General features: G+C 44.5%; 1 pseudogene; it reads left to right on the plus strand.

Moving 5' to 3' along the window:
* The first annotated feature begins 300 nt into the window (after positions 1–300).
* The window catches only part of LOC125506084, a 33,276-nt pseudogene continuing 12,121 nt past the window's right edge, over positions 301–21,455 (plus strand).

Consider the following 21,455-nt stretch of genomic DNA (forward strand, 5'->3'; position numbering starts at 1 on the left):
TGCAGAAAACAACCTGGTCGCTAATCTTTTACAAAAGCCATCGCGCATTCAGTAAAAGTTTTGCAGAGTGCACTGAACCTGTCATTTGGCGCGGTTGAGGGTGTTTCCGACAGGTGGGCCCAAAATCTCTGACGTGTCCTAACGGACGCGCGGACGGCACCGTTTCCTTAAGACCGACGCACTCGGGTCGCGAGAGACAGACCGCCCGCGCCCGACCACATCTCGCTCGCTCTCTCTGCTCTCATGCTCGCTCGCTCCCCTCTCTCTTGCTCCTCTCCTCTCCGACCGCCGCCGGCAGCCATGGTGTCCTGGAGCGACAGCGAGAGCACTGAGGGCTCCGCCGCGCAGTACATCTCCTTCGACGACTCCCCTATCAAGGTCAGAACCTTCTATTGCTCATTTGTGTTATATGGTTTCTAGGGTTCAACATTTGCTCAATTTGAACAAGTTTTTGTTGGATTTCTCAGATCCCAGCTACAACTGATGAGCCGTCGTTCGAGGGTCTTGCTGACGACTTGAATGTGATTTGTGAGCATGAATATCCAGGGAGGAAATATGTTGCATTTGAGGGGATAAATACTGGGAGGAGGTTCATTGCCTGTGCCACTGAAGTAAGTTTTAAGTTGTGACTTTGCAGCATTCCAATTCTTGTTCTAGGGTTTGTAGGTATTGTTCATGTTCTAGGGTTCATAGTTATTATTCATGTTATAGGGTTCATAGTTACTGAATTTAGTTCTAGGGTTCATAGGTACTGTTCTTAGTTGTTGTAAGTGCATCTAGTGCCACCCCTAGTTGGTTTTGGAGTATTGACGACAAACCTGGTTGAGGGACTAATGTGTTTGTGAGAATTGTAGGATAACACAGGTAGAAGTCCCTCATTGATTCGGTTTTCCTACCAGAGATGACCCCTAAAAATGCATGAAGACATTGAAGTCAAAGGTGGTATGTGAAGACATTCACATTGAAGACTATGACAAGAGAAGACATCGCGTGAAGACTATGGAGCACGAAGACTTAGCAGTTTCGTCGTTCTTTTTCTTCTTTGTTGAGTCATAGGAACAACCGTACTGTTAAGTGGGGTCCAAGAGAACCAGTCAGAATGACTGAAGTGATGCTTAACCAAAATCCTATGTCTTCGAGTGAAGACTATGAGAGCAAATCTTATTCAGAGTTGGATAAGTCAGCTTTGCTTGTAGCCCAAGTAAAGTTGTCGTGTGTGCTTGAAATCTGACCGTTGGAACACGTGTCAGTTCCTTAGTGACCCAGGGTCATTTCGGGAAAATCAGGTCGGGTCGCCTTGTGGCTATAAATAGCCCACCCCCTACAACCATAAACGGTTGGCTGCTCAGCGTTAGTGCACGGCTTTTGTCGTTTGAGAGCAACCCACCTCGAAGTCTTTGAGAGAGAATTCCTTGCGAGGATAAAGCCCTAAACACCCAGAGCCAAAGAGTGTTAGGCATCACTTAAGTCTTCTTGTCTGTGTGATCTGAAGACTTATTACACTTGAGGACTATGAATCCTCCAGCCGGTTAGGCGTCGCGTTCTGAGCATCCAAGAGTCATTGTGGATCACCTGTGAACAAAGTCTGTGAAGGTTTGGAAGTCTACCTTGAAGACTTACCAGAGTGATTGGGCGAGGACTGGGTGTCCTTAGCTCAAGGGGAATAAGGTGAAGACACGGTCTTCTTAGTTGAATCTCAGCCTCCCTAACCAGACGTACAGTTGTCACAGCAACTGGAACTGGTCCAACAAATCATTGTCTTCAATGAGTCACTGGTTTCATCATTCCCATTCCTTTACTTACTGTTGGCTCTGGTGAAGTCATTGTATGGTTGCATTATCTTTTGTCTTCACTGAGTGACCGCTTGTTCTGATTGGCTTCACACTATCTTCCTACCTGATCTATACTGCCTAGCTGCTATTAGTCGTTGTGCTTTCACTTCATTGAATACTTGACTATGGCTTGCTTAGTGTAGTCTACCTTCCGCTGCATGGTAATAGGTTTATTTCTATCGTTTGTCTTCGGAACTTCCATGCTTTGAAGACTTCCATAAAAATCGCCTATTCACCCCCCTCTAGTCGATCACTAGCACTTTCAATTGGTATCAGAGCAAGGTACTCCCTTGTTCTGTGTGATTCGGTTTAACCACCTGGAGTTTTAGCTATGTCGACTGCAGGGATAATCAAAGTCTCCGCTGCGTGCCCAGTCTTCGATGGAACTAAATATTGTTGGGTAACGTAGTAATTTCAAAAAATTTCCTACGCACACGCAAGATCATGGTGATGCATAGCAACGAGAGGGGAGAGTGTGATCTACGTACCCTTGTAGATCAACAACGGAAGCGTTTAGCACAACGTGGTTGATGTACTCGTACGTCTTCACGGCCCGACCGATCAAGCACCGAAACTACGGCACCTCCGAGTTCTAGCACACGTTCAGCTCGATGACGATCCCCGGACTCCGAACCAGCAAAGTGTCGGGGAAGAGTTCCGTCAGCACGACAGCGTGGTGACGATCTTGATGTACTACCGTCGCAGGGCTTCGCCTAAGCACCACTACAATATTATCGAGGACTATGGTGGAAGGGGGCACCGCACACGGCTAAGAATATGATCACGTGGATCAACTTGTGTGTCTAGGGGTGCCCTCTGCCTCCGTATATAAAGGATCAAAGGGGGGTGCGGCCGGCCAGGAGAGGGCGCGCCAGGAGGAGTCCTACTCCCTCCGGGAGTAGGATTCCCCCCCTTCCTAGTTGGAATAGGATTCGGGAGGGGGGAAAGAGGAGAGAGAGAAGGAAGGGGGGCGCCGCCCCCCTCTCCTTGTCCTATTTGGACTAGGGGGGGAGGGGCGCGCGGCCCAGCCCTGGCCACCTCTCCTCTCTTCCACTAAGGCCCACTAAGGCCCATATACCTCCCGGGGGGTTCCGGTAACCTCCCGGTACTCCGGTAAAATCCCGATTTCACCCGGAACACTTCCGATATCCAAATATAGGCTTCCAATATATCAATCTTTATGTCTCGACCATTTCGAGACTCCTCGTCATGTCCCCGATCCCATCCGGGACTCCGAACTCCTTCGGTACATCAAAACTCATAAACTCATAATATAACTGTCATCGAAACCTTAAGCGTGCGGACCCTACGGGTTCGAGAACAATGTAGACATGACCGAGACACGTCTCCGGTCAATAACCAATAGCGGAACCTGGATGCTCATATTGGCTCCTACATATTCTACAAAGATCTTTATTGGTCAGACCGCATAACAACATACGTTGTTCCCTTTGTCATCGGTATGTTACTTGCCCGAGATTCGATCGTCGGTATCTTAATACCTAGTTCAATATCGTTACCGGCAAGTCTCTTTACTCGTTCCGTAATACATCATCTCACAACTAACTCATTAGTTGCAATGCTTGCAAGGCTTATGTGATGTGTATTACCGAGAGGGCCCAGAGATACCTCTCCGACAATCGGAGTGACAAATCCTAATCTCGAAATACGCCAACCCAACATGTACCTTTGGAGACACCTGTAGAGCACCCTTTATAATCACCCAGTTACATTGTGACGTTTGGTAGCACACAAAGTGTTCCTCCGGTAAACGGGAGTTGCATAATCTCATAGTCATAGGAACATGTATAAGTCATGAAGAAAGCAATAGCAACATACTAAACGATCGGGTGCTAAGCTAATGGAATGGGTCATGTCAATCAGATCATTCACCTAATGATGTGATCCCGTTAATCAAATAACAACTCTTTGTCCATGGTTAGGAAACATAACCATCTTTGATTAACGAGCTAGTCTAGTAGAGGCATACTAGTGACACTCTGTTTGTCTATGTATTCACACATGTATTATGTTTCCGGTTAATACAATTCTAGCATGAATAATAAACATTTATCATGATATAAGGAAATAAATAATAACTTTATTATTGCCTCTAGGGCATATTTCCTTCAAATATCCCTACTAGAAGAATAAGATGCGCATGCATCTTGAAGCCATTGATGTCGACCTATGGTATATCGTCAAGAATGGCGTTCCCAAGGCTGGTGAAGGTGTCACCGCTGCTGTTGTCAAGAAGTTCTTTCAATTGGACTCCACTGCCAAGAACATCATCTGTGGTCATCTGACCAAAGGACAGTATGGCCGTGTGAGTGCTTTGGAAACATCCAAGCTAGTCTGGGACTGGCTCTCCAAGGTCAACGAAGGCGTCTCAACCCAGAGAGATCAAAGAATCAGTGTCCTTCGCAACCTCTTCAACCGCTTCAAGAGAAATGACAATGAGAATGTCAAGCTCATGTTTGATCGACTCACTGACATCACAAATGAGCTTCAAGCCCTCGGCGCTACTGAGATCACCAAGCATGAAGTCATCAAAGCACTCCTGAGATCACTTGACAGCTCGTTTGACACCCTAGCCCTGATGATTCAAGAATGTCCTGACTTCAAGACACTCGATCCGTCTGACATACTTGAGAGGCCCAACACACATGAGTTTCAGCTTTCTGAGAAAAGAGACATCTATGGTCCCAACTATGGGAAAACTCCTGCCTTGAAGGCAAAAGTTGTCTCCTCATCTGAAGAAGAATCTGACAGCAGTTCTGATGATCCTGAAGACATTGGAAAGGAGCTTGCTATGCTTGTGAAGAAGTTCCAAAAATTCACCAAGAAGAAACGCTTCAGAAAGTCTTCACGATCAAGCTCAAGGAATGATGAAGCTTCTGCTCATGACTACAAGAAGAGAACATGCCACAAGTGCAAGAAACCTGGCCACTACATCTCTGAGTGTCCGCAGTGGGACAATGAGAACAAGAAGAAGAAGAAGAAGAAGAGCAAGGAGTATGATTCTGATGACAAGAAGAAGAAGAAATACTCAAAGTCTTCTTCCAAGTCTTCCTCAAAGTCTTCATCACACAAGAAGAGCTCATCTAGCAAGGCTCGTGCATTTGTTGGCAAGGAAATGGATTCAGAGGAGGAGTCCGCTTCTGAGGAGGTGGAGGTGGAGTCTGAGGAGGAGTCCGATTATGGCATTGCAAGTCTGGCTACAGCATACGTTGCCAAGTCCATCTTCAACACTGAAGACAATGACTTCATCACCAACACCGATGCAAATGACAAGGACTACTCCGCTCCCACCTACTGCTTCATGGCACGCGGTGCCAAGGTAAACACACGCACTACTCACTATCAAACATCCAGTGAAGATGACTCTGATTGTGGTTCCAAACCTAGCTACAAAACACTTGCTAAAATTGCAACTGAACAACAGAAAGCAATGGAACATATTAAAAAACTATTAGACAAAAGCGATGACCTGTTGGACGCTGAAATGACTCGATCTCAGTCCTTAATTGAAGACATAAAAAATCTTCATGTTAAGTATGAGGAACTTGAAAGTCGTCATGAAACGCTCTCAACAACTCATGAAAAGCTTTCCTATGATTATCTTCAAAGGAAGAAAGATCTTGAGAAATTGAGAGCGGCTCATGAAGATCTTCAAAAGGAAAACGAGTCACTTCGCGCCAAACAGATCAGTTTCGCTCAGGAAGGATTTGAACCACCATGTCTTAAATGCATTGAGCGTGACAACGCTACTTCTATTGCTGGGTGTTCTACTGCTGCTACTATTGCAATATCTTCAACTGTTGATGTGGTAACTAACCCCTCTGCTGAGGATACCACTGCTATTGCTGATGAAAATGCAAGGTTGAAGACATTGCTTGAAACCGGGATGTACAAAAGTCTCAAAGGGCATCAGACACTATGTGATGTTCTCAAAAGGCAGATCCTGAACCGAAACCCTAGGAAAGAGGGTCTTGGGTTTGACAGGAAAATGAATGTTGATGGCTCTTACTGGAAACCTGAGCAGTACCCCAAAACCACATGGGTTGCTGCAAAGGAACCCTCAGTGGATCCATCCACCCTGTCAGGCTTCAATTGTGCTAATCCCATTGTTATTGATGAATCCTTTGATGCAAACTATAAACTGTTTAAGAATCAGAATGGTGAAGTGTTTGCTAGGTATATTGGTACTAACTGCAGGAATGGGCCACCTATGAAGAAAGTCCGGGTGCCGAAAAGGTTGCTGGAGAATCTTCCTGTGAATGTCGTCATGACACCACAAGTGAAGAAGACAAACCCCAGACCACAGGCTTCATATGGTCCAAAGGCTTCATACAGACAAAGGACTCACCTGAGTCGCACTAATGCAAATGTTTTGCAGGGAAGCCATACTCAGGCCTATGAATATGAGCGTGTTTCATCAAACTGCCATGTTCATAAGACCAAGAACTACTCTGCTTATTCTTATGAGTACTATTGTCCACTAGCAAGACTTTTTGCCAGGGCTCCAAAGCCAAAGTTCTCAGATGCTGCACTTAGACTCATTGCTTCGAAGCCACCCTTGAAGATGTGGGTGGCTAAGAAAGCTTAACTCTCTTTTGCAGGGAATGGTCTCCAGCTGAGAATCAAATTCGTCTGAAGCTATTGCTGGGGACCTTAAACATCTTGTAGGGCGCAAGATCAAATGCCGAAATGGTCTTATTATGTATTTTGTTCCTGAGTCGCTTGCTACTTGCCCTATTGTAAGTGCATCTAGTGCCACCCCTAGTTGGTTTTGGAGTATTGACGACAAACCTAGTTGAGGGACTAATGTGTTTGTGAGAATTGTAGGATAACACAGGTAGAAGTCCCTCATTGATTCGGTTTTCCTACCAGAGACGACCCCTAAAAATGTATGAAGACATTGAAGTCAAAGGTGGTAAGTGAAGACATTCACCTTGAAGACTATGACAAGAGAAGACATCGCATGAAGACTATGGAGCGCGAAAACTTAGATCTTTCGTAGTTCCTTTTTCTTCTTTGTTGAGTCATAGGAACCACTGTACTGTTAAGTGGGGTCCAAGAAAACCAGTCAGAATGACTGAAGTGATGCTTAATCAAAATCCTATGTCTTCGAGTGAAGACTATGAGAGCGAATCTTGTTCAAAGTTGGACAAGTCAGCTTTGCTTGTAGCCCAAGTAAAGTTACCGTGTGTGTTTGAAATCTGACCGTTGGAACATGTGTCAGTTCCTTAGTGACCCAGGGTCATTTCGGACAAATCAGGTCGGGTTGCCTAGTGGCTATAAATAGCCCACCCCCTACAACCATAAACGGTTGGCTGCTCAGAGTTAAAGTACGGCTTTTGTCGTTTGAGAGCAACCCACCTCGAAGCCTTTAAGAGAGAATTCCTTGAGAGGATAAAGCCCTAACCACCCAGAGCCAAAGAATGTTAGGGATCACTTAAGTCTTCTTGTCTGTGTGATCTGAAGACTTATTACACTTGAGGACTGTGAATCCTCCAGCCGGTTAGGCGTCGCGTTCTGAGCATCCAAGAGTCATTGTGGATCACCGGTGAACGAAGTCTATGAAGGTTTGGAAGTCTACCTTGAAGACTTACCAGAGTAATTGGGCGGGGACTGGGTGTCCTTAGCTCAAGGGGAATAAGGTGAAGACGAGGTCTTTTGAGTTGAATCTCGACCTCCCTAACCAGACGTACAGTTGTCACAGCAACTGGAACTGGTCCAACAAATCATTGTCTTCAACGAGTCACTGGTTTCATCCTTCCCTTCTCTTTACTTACTGTTGGTTCTTGTGAAGTCATTGTACGATAGCATCACCATTCGACTTCACTAAGTGATTACGACTACTGATTGGCTTCTCAACATCTTCCTACCTGATCCTTACTGCCTAGCTGCTATTTGTCATTGTGCTTTAACTTCATTGAATACATGACTATGGTTTGCCTAGTGTAGTCTACCTTCCACTGCATGATAATAGGTTTATTTCTATCGTTTGTCTTCGAAACTTATATGCTTTGAAGACTTTCATAAAAATCGCCTATTCACCCCCCCTCTAGTCGATCACTAGCACTTTGAATTGGTATCAGAGCAAGGTACTCCCTTGTTCTGTGTGATTCGGTTTAACCACCTGGAGTTTTAGCTACGTCGACTGCAGGGATAATTAAAGTCTCCGCTGCGTGCCCCGTCTTTGATGGAACTGAATATCCCTACTGGAAGAATAAGATGCGCATGCATCTTGAAGCCATTGATGTCGATCTATGGTATGTCGTCAAGAACGGCGTTCCCAAGGCTGGAGAAGGTGTCACTGCCGCTGATGTCAAGAAGTTCGTTCAACTGGACTCTACTGCCAAGAATATCATCTATGGTCATCTGACCAAAGGACAGTATGGCCGCGTGAGTGCTTTGGAAACATCTAAGCTAGTCTGGGACTGGCTATCCAAGGTCAACGAAGGCGTCTCAACCCAGAGGGATCAGAGAATCAGTGTCCTTCGCAACCTCTTCAACCGCTTCAAGAGAAATGACAATGAGAATGTCCAGCTCACATTTGATCGACTCACTGACATCACAAATGAGCTTCAAGCCCTCGGCGCTACTGAGATCACCAAGCATGAAGTCGTCAAGACACTCCTGAGATCACTTGACAGTTCGTTTGACACCCTAGCCCTAATGATTCAAGAACGTCCTGATTTCAAGACACTCGATCCGTCTGACATACTTGAAAGGCTCAACACACACGAGTTTCTGCTTTCTGAGAAAAGAGACATCTATGGTCCCAACTATGGGCAAACTCGTGCCTTGAAGGCAAAGGCTGTCTCCTCATCTGAAGAAGAGTCTGACAGCAGTTCTGATGATCCAGAAGACATTGGAAGGGAGCTTGCTATGCTTGTGAAGAAGTTCCAAAAATTCACCAAGAAGAAAGGCTTCAGAAAGTCTTCACGATCAAGCTCAATGAATAATGAAGCTTCTGCTCATGACTACAAGAAGAGAACATGTCACAAGTGCAAGAAACCTGGCCACTACATCTCTGAGAGTCCACAGTGGGACAATGAGAACAAGAAGAAGAAGAAGAGCAAGGAGTATGACTCTGACGACAAGAAGAAGAGCAAGGAGTATGACTCTGACGACAAGAAGAAGAAGAAATAGTCAAAATCTTCTTCCAAGTCTTCCTCCAAGTCTTCATCACACAAGAAGAGCTCATCTTGCAAGGCACGTGCGTTTGTTGGCAAGGAAATGGACTCTGAGGATGAGTCCGCTTCTGAGGAGGCGGAGGTGGAGTCTGAGGAGGAGTTCGATTCTGGCGTTGCAAGTCTGGCTACAGCATACGTTGCCAAGTCCATCTTCAACACTGAAGACAATGACTTCATCACCGACACCGATTCAAATGACAAGGACTACTCTGCTCCCACCTACTGCTTCATGGCACGCGGTGCCAAGGTAAACACACGCACTACTCACTATCAAACATCCAGTGAAGATGACTCTGATTGTGGTTCCAAACCTAGCTACAAAACACTTGCTAAAATTGCAACTGAACAACAGAAAGCTATGGAACATATTAAAATACTATTAGACAAAAGCGATGACCTGTTAGACGCTGAAATGACTCGATCTCAGTCCTTAATTGAAGACATAAAAAATCTTCATGTTAAGTATGAGGAACTTGAAAGTCGTCATGAAACGCTCTCAACAACTCATGAAAAGCTTTCCTATGATTATCTTCAAAGGAAGCAAGATCTTGAGAAATTGAGAGCGGCTCATGAAGATCTTCAAAAGGAAAACAAGTCACTTCGCACCAAACAGATCAGTTTCGCTCAGGAAGGATTTGAACCACCATGTCTTAAATGCATTGAGCGTGACAACGCTACTTCTATTGCTAGGTGTTCTACTGCTGCTACTATTGCAATATCTTCAACTGTTGATGTGGTAACTAACCCCTCTGCTGAGGACACCACTGCTATTGCTGATGAAAATGCTAGGTTGAAGACATTGCTTGAAACAGGGATGTACAAAAGTCTCAAAGGGCATCAGACACTATGTGATGTCCTCAAAAGGGAGATTCTGAACTGAAACCCTAGGAAAGAGGGTGTTGGGTTCGTAAGGAAAATGAATGATGATGGCTCTTACTGGAAACCTGAGCAGTACCCCAAAACCACATGGGTTGCTGCAAAGGAACCTTCAGCAGATCCATCCACCCTATCTGGCTTCACTTGTGCTAACCCCATTGTTATTGATGAATCCTTTGATGCAAACTATAAACTGTTTAAGAATCAGAATGGTGAAGTGTTTGCCAGGTACATTGGTACTAACTGCAGGAATGGACCGCCTATGAAGAAGATCTGGGTGCCGAAAAGGTGTTTGGAGAATCTTCCTGTGAATGTCATCATGACACCACAGGTGAAGAAGACAAACCCCAGACCACAGGCTTCATACGGTCCAAAGGCTTCATACAGACAGTGGACTCACCTGAGTCATACTAACGCAAATGTTTTGCAGGGAAGCCATACTCAGGCCTATGAATATGAGTGCGGTTCATCAAACCGCCATGTTCATAAGACCAAGAACTATTCTGCTTATTCTTATGAATACTATTGTTCACCTGCAATATTTTTTGCTAGGGCTCCAAAGCCAAAGTTCTCAGATGTTGCACTTAGACTTATTGCTTAGAAGCCACCCCTGAAGATGTGGGTGGCTAAGAAAGCTTAACTCTATTTTGTAGGGAAAGGTCTCCAGCCGAAAACCAAAATCGTCTGACACTATTGCTGGGGACCTTAAACATCTTGTAGGGCGCAAGATCAAATGCCCAAATGGTCTTACTATGTACTTTGTTTCTGAATCGCTTGCAACTTGCCCTATCAGTCCTAATCTCGATCTAAGCTTTAATAATCCACTGGTTCGTCAAATGTTTTTGCTTCACAATTCTATTCGTGCAGCCTATCCCCCTAACTGCACTGTAGGGTACGACACGAGCTGCTTCAGAATGGATTATTGATAGTGGGTGTACAAATCACATGACTGGCAAGCGAAGCCTTCTCATGGACTCAACTTTACGTCCATCAGACAAAAGTCACATCACATTTTCTGACACTGGTAAAAGCAAGGTATTGGGTCTAGGTAGAGTTGCAATCTCAAAGGATCAACACATGGATAAAGGCATGCTTGTTGAATCCCTTGGTTTCAACTTAATGTCTGTCTCAATGCTTTGTGATTTAAACATGATTGTGATGTTTGTAAAATACCATTGCCTTGTACTAATGGAATCTGACAAGTCTCTAGTGTTTGAAGGGTATCGAAAAGATGATTTGTATGTTGTAGATTTCTCAGCAGGACCACAACTTGCAGTATGTCTTCTAGCAAAAGCTTCTGAATGCTAGCTCTGGCATCGAAGGCTAGGGCATGCTGGCATGAGGAACCTCCACACCCTTGCAAGGAAGAAGCATGTCATAGGCATCGAGGGCGTCAAGTTCAAGAAGGATCACTTATGCGGTGCCTGTGAAGCAGGAAAGATGATGAGGGTCAAGCATCCCTCGAAGACAGTCATGATAACGACTCAACCCTTTGAATTGCTACACATGGATCTTTTCGGTCCCACTCATTACTCAACTCTTACTACTACTGCTTGTCTCTATGGCTTTGTCATTGTTGATGATTATTCAAGATACACTTGGGTGCATATAATCCTTTACAAGACTGAAGTGCAGGATGTCTTCAGACGTTTCGCCAATCGAGCAATGAACAACTATGGCGCCAAGATAAAGCACATCAGAAGTGACAATGGCACTGAATTCAAGAACACTGGCCTAGATACATATCTTGATACTTTGGGCATCACACACGAATTCTCAGCTCCGTACACGCCACAGCAGAATGGCATCGTTGAACGCAAGAATAGAACACTTATTGAGGTGGCTCGGACGATGCTTGATGAATACAAGACTCCAAGAAAATTCTGGCCTCAAGCCATTGACACTGCATGCCATATCATCAACCGTGTTTATCTTCACAAGCTTCTGAACAAGACATCCTATGAGCTCCTTACTGGCAAGAAGCCAAATGTCAGTTACTTCATAGTATTTGGCGCCAAGTGCTGGATCAAGGATCCACATCACACTTCAAAATTTGCACCAAAAGCACATGAGGGTTTTATGCTTGGATATGGAAAGGATTCACACTCCTACAGAGTCTTCAATCTCTTTCATTACAAAGTGGTTGAAATAGTGGATGTGCGGTTCGATGAAACGAACGGCTCACAAAGAGAGCACTGCTTCTGTTCCTGCGCCTGCTGCGGGTCCTCAGTTTGACTATCATATTGAGCATAGGCCTCAGGTACAGAAGCCAATGCCAAGGTTGCCCAGGTTTCCAGGTCCTGCATCAACACCTGGATCCTTCAATGTCAACGGCTTCAAAGCAGACAACACCTTCTTCAATAGCTCCAAGAACCCCTACTTAAGGGAACGAATATCTTCTGATCGGTTCTGGAGCTATCCGCAGCGAAGCTATTACTCCTGCATTCTGTACAATCAAGTTCACATCTTCCCACATATGCGTCTTGACACCGAAGCAATAGCTGGTCTGCCCTATTTGGAAGAAGCTCTGGATTGCTTCAAAGAGGTTGGATTGTTGCCTTTCGTCACCGACCAAGAGCACTGGAACAAAGAGTTGCTGCTCCAATTTTATGCCACACTTCACATACGTGGTTACAACAGAGATCCGAAGACTTGGGTCCTTGAGTGGATGACAGGAAATGTTCATCACGAAGCCAAAGCCTTTGATATCATTGAGAACACTGGTATGCCCACTCCTGGAGATCTCTATGAACCTGGCTGTCAGCTTCACAGTGAAGCTATGGAGAGCATCTTTCAGAAGCCTGAACCGAACATGAGTCAGATGCTCAGTATGATGAAGCCTTTGACACAAGACGCTGCATATCCTAAGGAGTTCTTTGTTGAAGACCTAGAGTATCTGCCAAGGACTATCTATCACATTATAAGGCAAACTCTCTGGCCCATCAAAGGACATTCTCCACATGCAAAGCTGGAAGGTGCAATGAAGACTTTGGTCTTCTATATTCTTCATGGCAAATGCTTCAATGCACAAGACTTCTTCATCCGCCAACTTGCTGCATCAGGATCTGATCTTTTTGGCTTGAAGTTCTACGCTCCATGGATAATGCGGCTGATTAAACTCCACTCAGCTATCTCATATCAGCCATCTGCTCGCAATCATCGGATCTTTCTGCCTGATGTGGATATGTCCGTTGAAGCCATTTATCTAGAGCCTGCCAAGGAACCTCTTAGTCTTCAGAATGTGGAGCATCAAAGTTTCACTCAAAACATTGAAGGAGTTGAAGCAGTCACTCGTGTTTATCCTCTGGCTGGTACTACACGTGCACCTCATCGTGCCCTTACTGAAGCCACTAAAAGCACTATTGCCCAACGACCCAAGAAGCGATCTCGTGTTCTCAATGACCGAGAGCTTCTGGTTGCTCTTCATCAGAAACAGGATAGGCATCATGACTGGCTGAAGCGCCAAATGCAAAGCCTCTTGGTGGATGTCAACCGCATTCGCAATCTTGCCACCAAGAATGCCTTTGTTGCCCATGAAACCTGTCGGCGTACATGGAAAGGGATGATGCTTATGTGTTCTGAGGATGATCTTCAAGAGGATGGCTTCTCTGAACGTTTCAAGTTTGACTCCACACCTCCCCGAAGGGCTGTGCTGCGACGAACTCCATCTCTTGAAGACTCTGAGTTCTCTTCCTCTGCGGCAACTGTGAATGCCAGAGTGATCGAGGACGAAGATGATGCCACTTCACCGCCCCCTACTTCTGCACGCCTCGACACTGCCCCAAGTTCTTCTGCACCGCCGAACACCACCGACGACCCTGCTGCTTCACCTACTCTTCATGGGAACGAGTAGATGCTCTATGTCTTCAAACCTTTTTGGTCCTCACTGACAAAAGGGGGAGAAGCATATGAGTTTGATAGTCTTCAAGCGGGTCCATATGGGCGATTACTTTATGTTTTGCCTAGTGTTTACAACTCTCGTTTTGATACATTTGGTTCTTTCAGTTGTAACACTTAAACTCGATGGTCGTCTGCTACTTATTTTCTATTTTGTGATGCGATGATAAATTCCACATGTGCGACGATAAATTCCGCACTTAGAAGATTTTGCAAACGTTCATTTTCATTATGCATGTCATTATCTTCACATACCTTTCATGCATGATGAATTGTCATCATAAGTTGAAGAGGATCTCCACAAGTACAACCTGCCATGTGCATTTGCATTCCAAAAGCAAATTACTTATATGCACATCTTCAGGGGGAGCCCTTGCAACTTATGAAGACAATTCCTTATCCTTTACAATTTCACATATTATATTCCCCGTTGAAAACTTCAACTAGTTTGTCATCAATCACCAAAAAGGGGGAGATTGTAAGTGCATCTAGTGCCACCCCTAGTTGGTTTTGGAGTATTGACGACAAACCTAGTTGAGGGACTAATGTGTTTGTGAGAATTGCAGGATAACACAGGTAGAAGTCCCTCATTGATTCGGTTTTCCTACCAGAGATGACCCCTAAAAATGTATGAAGACATTGAAGTCAAAGGTGGTAAGTGAAGACATTCACCTTGAAGACTATGACAAGAGAAGACATCGCATGAAGACTATGGAGCGCGAAGACTTAGATCTTTCATAGTTCCTTTTTCTTCTTTGTTGAGTCATAGGAACCACCGTACTGTTAAGTGGGGTCCAAGAAAACCAGTCAGAATGACTGAAGTGATGCTTAATCAAAATCCTATGTCTTCGAGTGAAGACTATGAGAGCGAATCTTGTTCAAAGTTGGATAAGTCAGCTTTGATTGTAGCCCAAGTAAAGTTGCCGTGTGTGTTTGAAATCTGACTGTTGGAACATGTGTCAGTCGGGTTGCCTAGTGGCTATAAATAGCCCACCCCCTACAACCATAAACGGTTGGCTGCTCAGAGTTAAAGTACGGCTTTTGTCGTTTGAGAGCAACCCACCTCGAAGCCTTTAAGAGAGAATTCCTTGAGAGGATAAAGCCCTAACCACCCAGAGCCAAAGAGTGTTAGGCATCACTTACGTCTTCTTGTCTGTGTGATCTGAAGACTTATTACACTTGAGGACTGTGAATCCTCCAGCCGGTTAGGCGTCGCATTCTAAGCATCCAAGAGTCATTGTGGATCACCGGTGAATGAAGTCTGTGAAGGTTTGGAAGTCTAGCTTGAAGACTTACCAGAGTAATTGGGAGGGGACTGGGTGTCCATAGCTCAAGGGGAATAAGGTGAAGACGAGGTCTTCTGAGTTGAATCTCAGCCTCCCTAACTAGATGTACAGTTGTCACAGCAACTGGAACTGGTCCAACAAATCATTGTCTTCAACGAGTCACTGGTTTCATCCTTCCCTTTACTTACTGTTGGTTCTTGTGAAGTCATTGTACGATAGCATCACCATTCGACTTCACTAAGTGATTACGAGTATTGATTGGCTTCTCAACATCTTCCTACCTGATCCTTACTGCCTAGCTGCTATTTTTCATTGTGCTTTCACTTCATTGAATACATGACTATGGTTTGCCTAGTGTAGTCTACCTTCCAATGCATGATAATAGGTTTATTTCTATCGTTTGTCTTCGAAACTTACGTGCTTTGAAGACTTTCATAAAAATCGCCTATTCACCCCCCCGCCCTCTAGTCGATCACTAGAACTTTCACCTATCAGTCCTAACCTCGATCTAAGCTTTCATAATCCACTTGCTCGTCAAATGTTTATGCTTCACAATTCTCTTCGTGAAGCCTATCCCCCTGACTGCACTGTAGGGTATGACACCAGCTGCTTCAGAATGGATTATTGATAGTGGGTGTACTAATCACATGACTGGCAAGCGAAGTCTTCTCATGGACTCAACTTTACGTCCATCTGACAAAAGTCACATCACATTTGCTGACACTGGTAAAAGCAAGGTATTGGGTCTAGGTAGAGTTGCAATCTCAAGGGATCAACACATGGATAAAGTGATGCTTGTTGAATCCCTTGGTTTCAACTTAATGTCTATCTCAATGCTTTGCGATTTAAACATGATTGTGATATTTGGAAAATATCGTTGCCTTGTTCTAATGGAATCTGACAAGTCTCTAGTCTTTGAAGGGTATCGGAAAGATGATTTGTACGTGGTAGATTTCTCAGCAGGACCACAACTTGCCGTATGTCTTCTAGCAAAAGCTTCTGAATGCTGACTCTGCTATCGGAGGCTAGGGCATGCTGGCATGAGGAACCTGCACACTCTTGCAAGGAAGAAGCATGTCATAGGCATCGAGGGCGTCAAGTTCAAGTAGGATCACTTATGCGGTGCCTATGAAGCAGGAAAGATGACGAGGGCCAAGCATCCCTTGAAGACAATCATGACAACGACTCAACCCTTCGAACTGTTCCACATGGACCTTTTCGGTCCCACTCATTACTCAACTCTTACTACTACTACTTGTCTCTATGGCTTTGTCATTGTTGATGATTATTCAAGATATACTTGGGTGCATATAATCCTCTACAAGACTAAAGTGCAGGATGTCTTCAGACGCTTCGCCAATCGAGCCATGAACAACTATGGTGTCAAGATCAAGCACATCAGAAGTGACAATGGCACTGAATTCAAGAACACTAGCCTAGACACTTATCTTGATACTTTGGGCATCGCACATGAATTCTCAGCTCCGTACATGCCGCAGTAGAATGGCGTCGTGGAACGCAAGAACAGAACACTTATTGAGATGGCCCGGACGATGCTCGATGATAACAAGACTCCAAGAAAGTTCTGGCCTAAAGCCATTGATACTGCATGTCATATCATCAACCGTGTTTATCTTCACAAGCTTCTGAACAAGACATCCTATGATCTCCTTACTGGCAAGAAGCCAAATGTCAGTTACTTCAGAGTATTTGGTGCCAAGTGCTGGATCAAGGATCCACATCACACTTCAAAATTTGCACGTAAAGCACATGAAGGTTTTATGCTTGGATATGGAAAGGATTCGCACTTCTACAGAGTCTTCAACCTCTTTCACTATAAAGTGGTTGAAACTGTGGATGTGCGGTTCGATGAGACTAACGGCTCGCAAAGAGAGAACCTGCCAAATGTGCTAGATGAAGTTCCATCCAGTGAATCAATCAAACTTATGGGAACTAGAGAAATCATACCTTCTGAAGCTCAACCTGAAGAAGAACTTATCATCACCGCACCTGATCAACCTGAAGACAATGCTCAGCCTGACGACAATCCCTCTAACAATAACAATGATCAGCAAGAGCAAAATCTTTGTCCTGTACATCCTTGTGTTGCAAATGAAGTGTAGATTGAGAGAATAATCGATAGCATCAATGCACCAGGTCCACTCACTCGTTCAAGGGTAACACAGCTAGCAAATTTCTGTGGGCACTTCACATTCGTCTCAATAACAGAACCCAAGAAAGTTGAAGAAGCCTTCATGGAACCTGAATGGATTCAAGCTATGCAAGAAGAGCTTCAACAGTTTGAGCTGAATAATGTATGGGAACTGGTTAAGCGTCCTGATCCTCGGAAGCACAATATAATAGGCACCAAATGGATATATCGCAACAAGCAAGATGAGCATGGTCAAGTTATCAGAAACAAAGCTTGTCTTGTTGCTCAAGGATACAGTCAAGTTGAAGGGATTGACTTCGATGAAACATTTGCTCCTGTGGCTAGACTTGAAGACATACGCATACTGCTGGCCTATGCAAATCATCACAACATACTTCTATATCAAATGGATGTGAAGAGCGCTTTTCTCAATGGCAAGATTGAAGAAGAAGTGTATGTTGCACAACCGCCTGGCTTTGAAGATCCAAAACATCCTGACATGGTGTACAAGCTCAACAAGGCACTGTATGGCCTCAAACAAGCCCCTCGGGCTTGGTATGACACACTCAAAGACTTCCTGAAGAGCAAAGGCTTCAAACCTGGTTCCCTGGATCCTACTCTCTTCACGAAGACATATGATGGTGAACTGTTTGTGTGCCAAATATATGTGGATGACATTATCTTCGGCTGCACTAACCAGAAATACAGTGAAGAGTTTGGATATACGATGCAAGAGCAATATCAGATGCCCATGATGGGTGAGCTGAAGTTCTTCCTTGGTCTTCAAATACGTCAGCAACGCAACAACATCTTTATATCTCAAGAGAAGTATCTCAAAGATTGCCTGAAGAAGTTTGGTATGCAAGACCGCAAAGGCTTCACGACGCCAATGCCAGCCAAACATCATCTGGGTCCCGACGACAATGGTAAAGAGTTCGATCAAAAGGTAGACCGCTCCATGATTGGTTCTTTACTTTATCTATGTGCATCTAGGCCAGATATTATGCTTAGTGTTTGCATGTGTGCTCGATTCCAAGCGGCACCAAAGGAATCGCATCACTTAGCTATGAAGCGAGTTCTTCGATATTTGGCTTACACCCCAACTCTAGGATTATGGTATCCAAAGGGCTCAGAGTTTGATCTGGTTGGATTCTCGGATGCTGATTATGCTGGTGACAAGGTGGATCGCAAGTCTACATCAGGCACATGTCATTTTCTGGGACGGTCACTTGTATGTTGGTCTTCAAAGAAGCAGAACTGTGTATCTCTCTCCACTGCTGAATCTGAATACATTGCTGCTGGATCTTGCTGCGCTCAGCTTCTATGGAGGAAGCAAACACTCAAAGATTATGGCATCCATCTGAAGCAAGTGCCACTCTACTGCGACAATGAGAGCGTCATCAAGATTGCCAACAACCCAGTTCAGCACTCAAAGACAAAGCACATTGAAAATCGTCATCACTTTCTCAGAGATCATGTAATGAAGGAAGATATTGATATCATACATGTCAACACTGAAGAGCAATTGGCAGATATCTTCACCAAGCCCTTGGATGAGAAGAGGTTTTGCAAGTTAGGGTGTGAGCTAAATATCTTGGAATCCTCAAATGTCCTGTGATCAGGCACACATCCTAACACTTAAGCATGTTGATGACTTAGATGTGCAACACACGAAGTAAAGTATATCTTCAATCAATGAAGACTTACATTCTGAGTGTGAATATATTAACATGGAATTTGACTTCGGAGCGCCACGATAATTGTGCGCCGTTTCTGGGTCTAATACTTCCTATACGGTGGGTAACGCCACCACCAAAATTCTTCCCTTTGAAGTGTTTTTCTCATGGCGTTACATTTGCAAAGTCTTCGCATTTTGTTTGTCTTCAATGTTAACATGGCATCATGTTTATCTTCAATTTGGTTTCTGTCCTCTACAACATTCACTTATAGCTATGTCTTCACGTTGAATCTTTTGACCTAAGTGAATGTGATCGGACCCTAACCCCTCTATGCTTCTATCTTAAGTCTATCTATCCAAATCATATGCATTCAATTGACACTGTCAAACTGTCTTCTCTGCGTCCTTGTCAGCAGAAGACACAGAGACAAACATTAATCTGTTTTTCAATGCTAAATCCTTCAAACTGAAACCCGGAGAAGTGGGAATGACCACCCGACAATCCAGGCGTGTGTGGAAACATGGAACAACCTCCGATGTGTTGCATGATAGCCATGTGTCCTTCAGATGTGAATCGTCAGGGGCACCTGTGTAATATCACTGTGCCGTCCCTATCCCTATAAATACATGCCTCACCATAGTCATTATCCTTTCTTCCACTCTCGCACAAACCCTAGCGCCACTGCTAGCCCTCGACGACACCGGCAACGAAGCGCTTAGCTGCCGTGACCTCACCGGCGCCGTCTTCACACTGGCCGCGGACATCGTCTTCTCCGCCGTCGCCGTAGGTGTCCTCCGTCGCCAAGTTAGGGCACGGAAGATCAAACTGCTCGGCCTCCTCTCCCACTCCGTCTAGCAGTTCTTCGTGTGGTAAATAAAACCTCCTTTTTACGGCCCCTTTGATCCTATAGATTCATCATTTTCTACCACAAGCAGTTTCTATTCACACAAGTTGAATCTATTTCATACTGCATCTCATAATATGCTTAGTATGTTCACTTATGCTTCACAAAGTAGTTAGATTCCTCACTTGTACTTATTCATGGATTCGTACAAATCTGGAACCAACTCTCTATCTATGAGTGAATGTCTTCGCACTTTGAGGTCAATGTATTCTAAACTGATTTATCTTCAAAATCTTCTGAGAATGCATATGACCTCTTCTTGAAAGTGCTAGTGATCGACTAGAGGGGGGTGAATAGACGATTTTTATGAAAGTCTTCAAAACATATAAGTTTCGAACACAAACGATAGAAATAAACCTATTACCATGCAGTGGAAGGTAAACTACACTAGGCAAACCATAGTCAAGTATTCAATGAAGTGAAAGCACAATGACTAATAGCAGCTAGGCAGTAAGGATCAGGTAGGAAGATATTGTGAAGCCAATCAGAACAAGTAATCACTCAGTGAAGCCAAATGGTGATTCAATCGTACAATGACTTCACAAGGACCAAGAGTAAGTAAAGGGAAGGGAGGGATGAAACCAGTGACTCGTTGAAGACAATGATTTGTTGGACCAGTTCCAGTTGCTGTGACAACTGTACGTCTGATTAGGGAGGCTGAGATTCAACTCAGAAGACCCCATCTTCACCTTATTCCCCTTGAGCTAAGGACACCCAGTCCTTGCCCAATCACTCTGGTAAGTCTTCAAGGTAGACTTCCAAACCTTCACAGACTTCGTTCACCGGCGATCCACAATGACTCTTGGATGCTTAGAACGTGACGCCTAACCGGCTGGAGGATTCATAGTCCTCAAGTGTAATAAGTCTTCAGATCACACAGACAGGAAGACTTAAGTGATGCCTAACACTCTTTGGCTCTGGGTGTTTAGGGCTTTATCCTCGCAAGGAATTCTCTCTCAAAGGCTTCAAGGTGGGTTGCTCTCAAACGACAAAAGCCGTACTCAAACTCTGAGCAGCCAACCGTTTATGGTTGTAGGGGTGGGCTATTTATAGCCACTAGGCAACCCGACCTGATTTGTCCGAAATGACCCTGGGTCACTAAGGAACTGACACGTGTTCCAACTGTCAGATTTCAAACACACACGGCAACTTTACTTGGGCTACAAGCAAAGCTGACTTATCCACTCTGGATAAGATTTTCTCTCATAGTCTTCACTCGAAGACATAGGATTTTGGTTAAGCATCACTTCAGTCATTCTGACTGGTTCTCTTGGACCCCACTTAACAGTACGGTGGTTCCTATGACTCAACAAAGAAAAACACAGAACAGCGAAACTGCTAAGTCTTCGCGCTCCATAGTCTTCATGTGATGTCTTCTCTTGTCATAGTCTTCAATGTGAATGTCTTCACATACCACCTTTGACTTCAATGTCTTCATACATTTTTAGGGGTCATCTCTGGTAGGAAAACCAAATCAATGAGGAACTTCTACCTGTGTTATCCTGCAATTCTCACAAACACATTAGTCCCTCAAATAGGTTTGTCGTCAATACTCCAAAACCAACTAGGGGTGGCACTAGATGCACTTACAATCTCCCCCTTTTTGGTGATTGATGACAAACTA

This window comes from Triticum urartu, chromosome 5, assembly GCF_003073215.2.
Source record: "Triticum urartu cultivar G1812 chromosome 5, Tu2.1, whole genome shotgun sequence".
Classification (NCBI taxonomy): domain Eukaryota; kingdom Viridiplantae; phylum Streptophyta; class Magnoliopsida; order Poales; family Poaceae; genus Triticum; species Triticum urartu.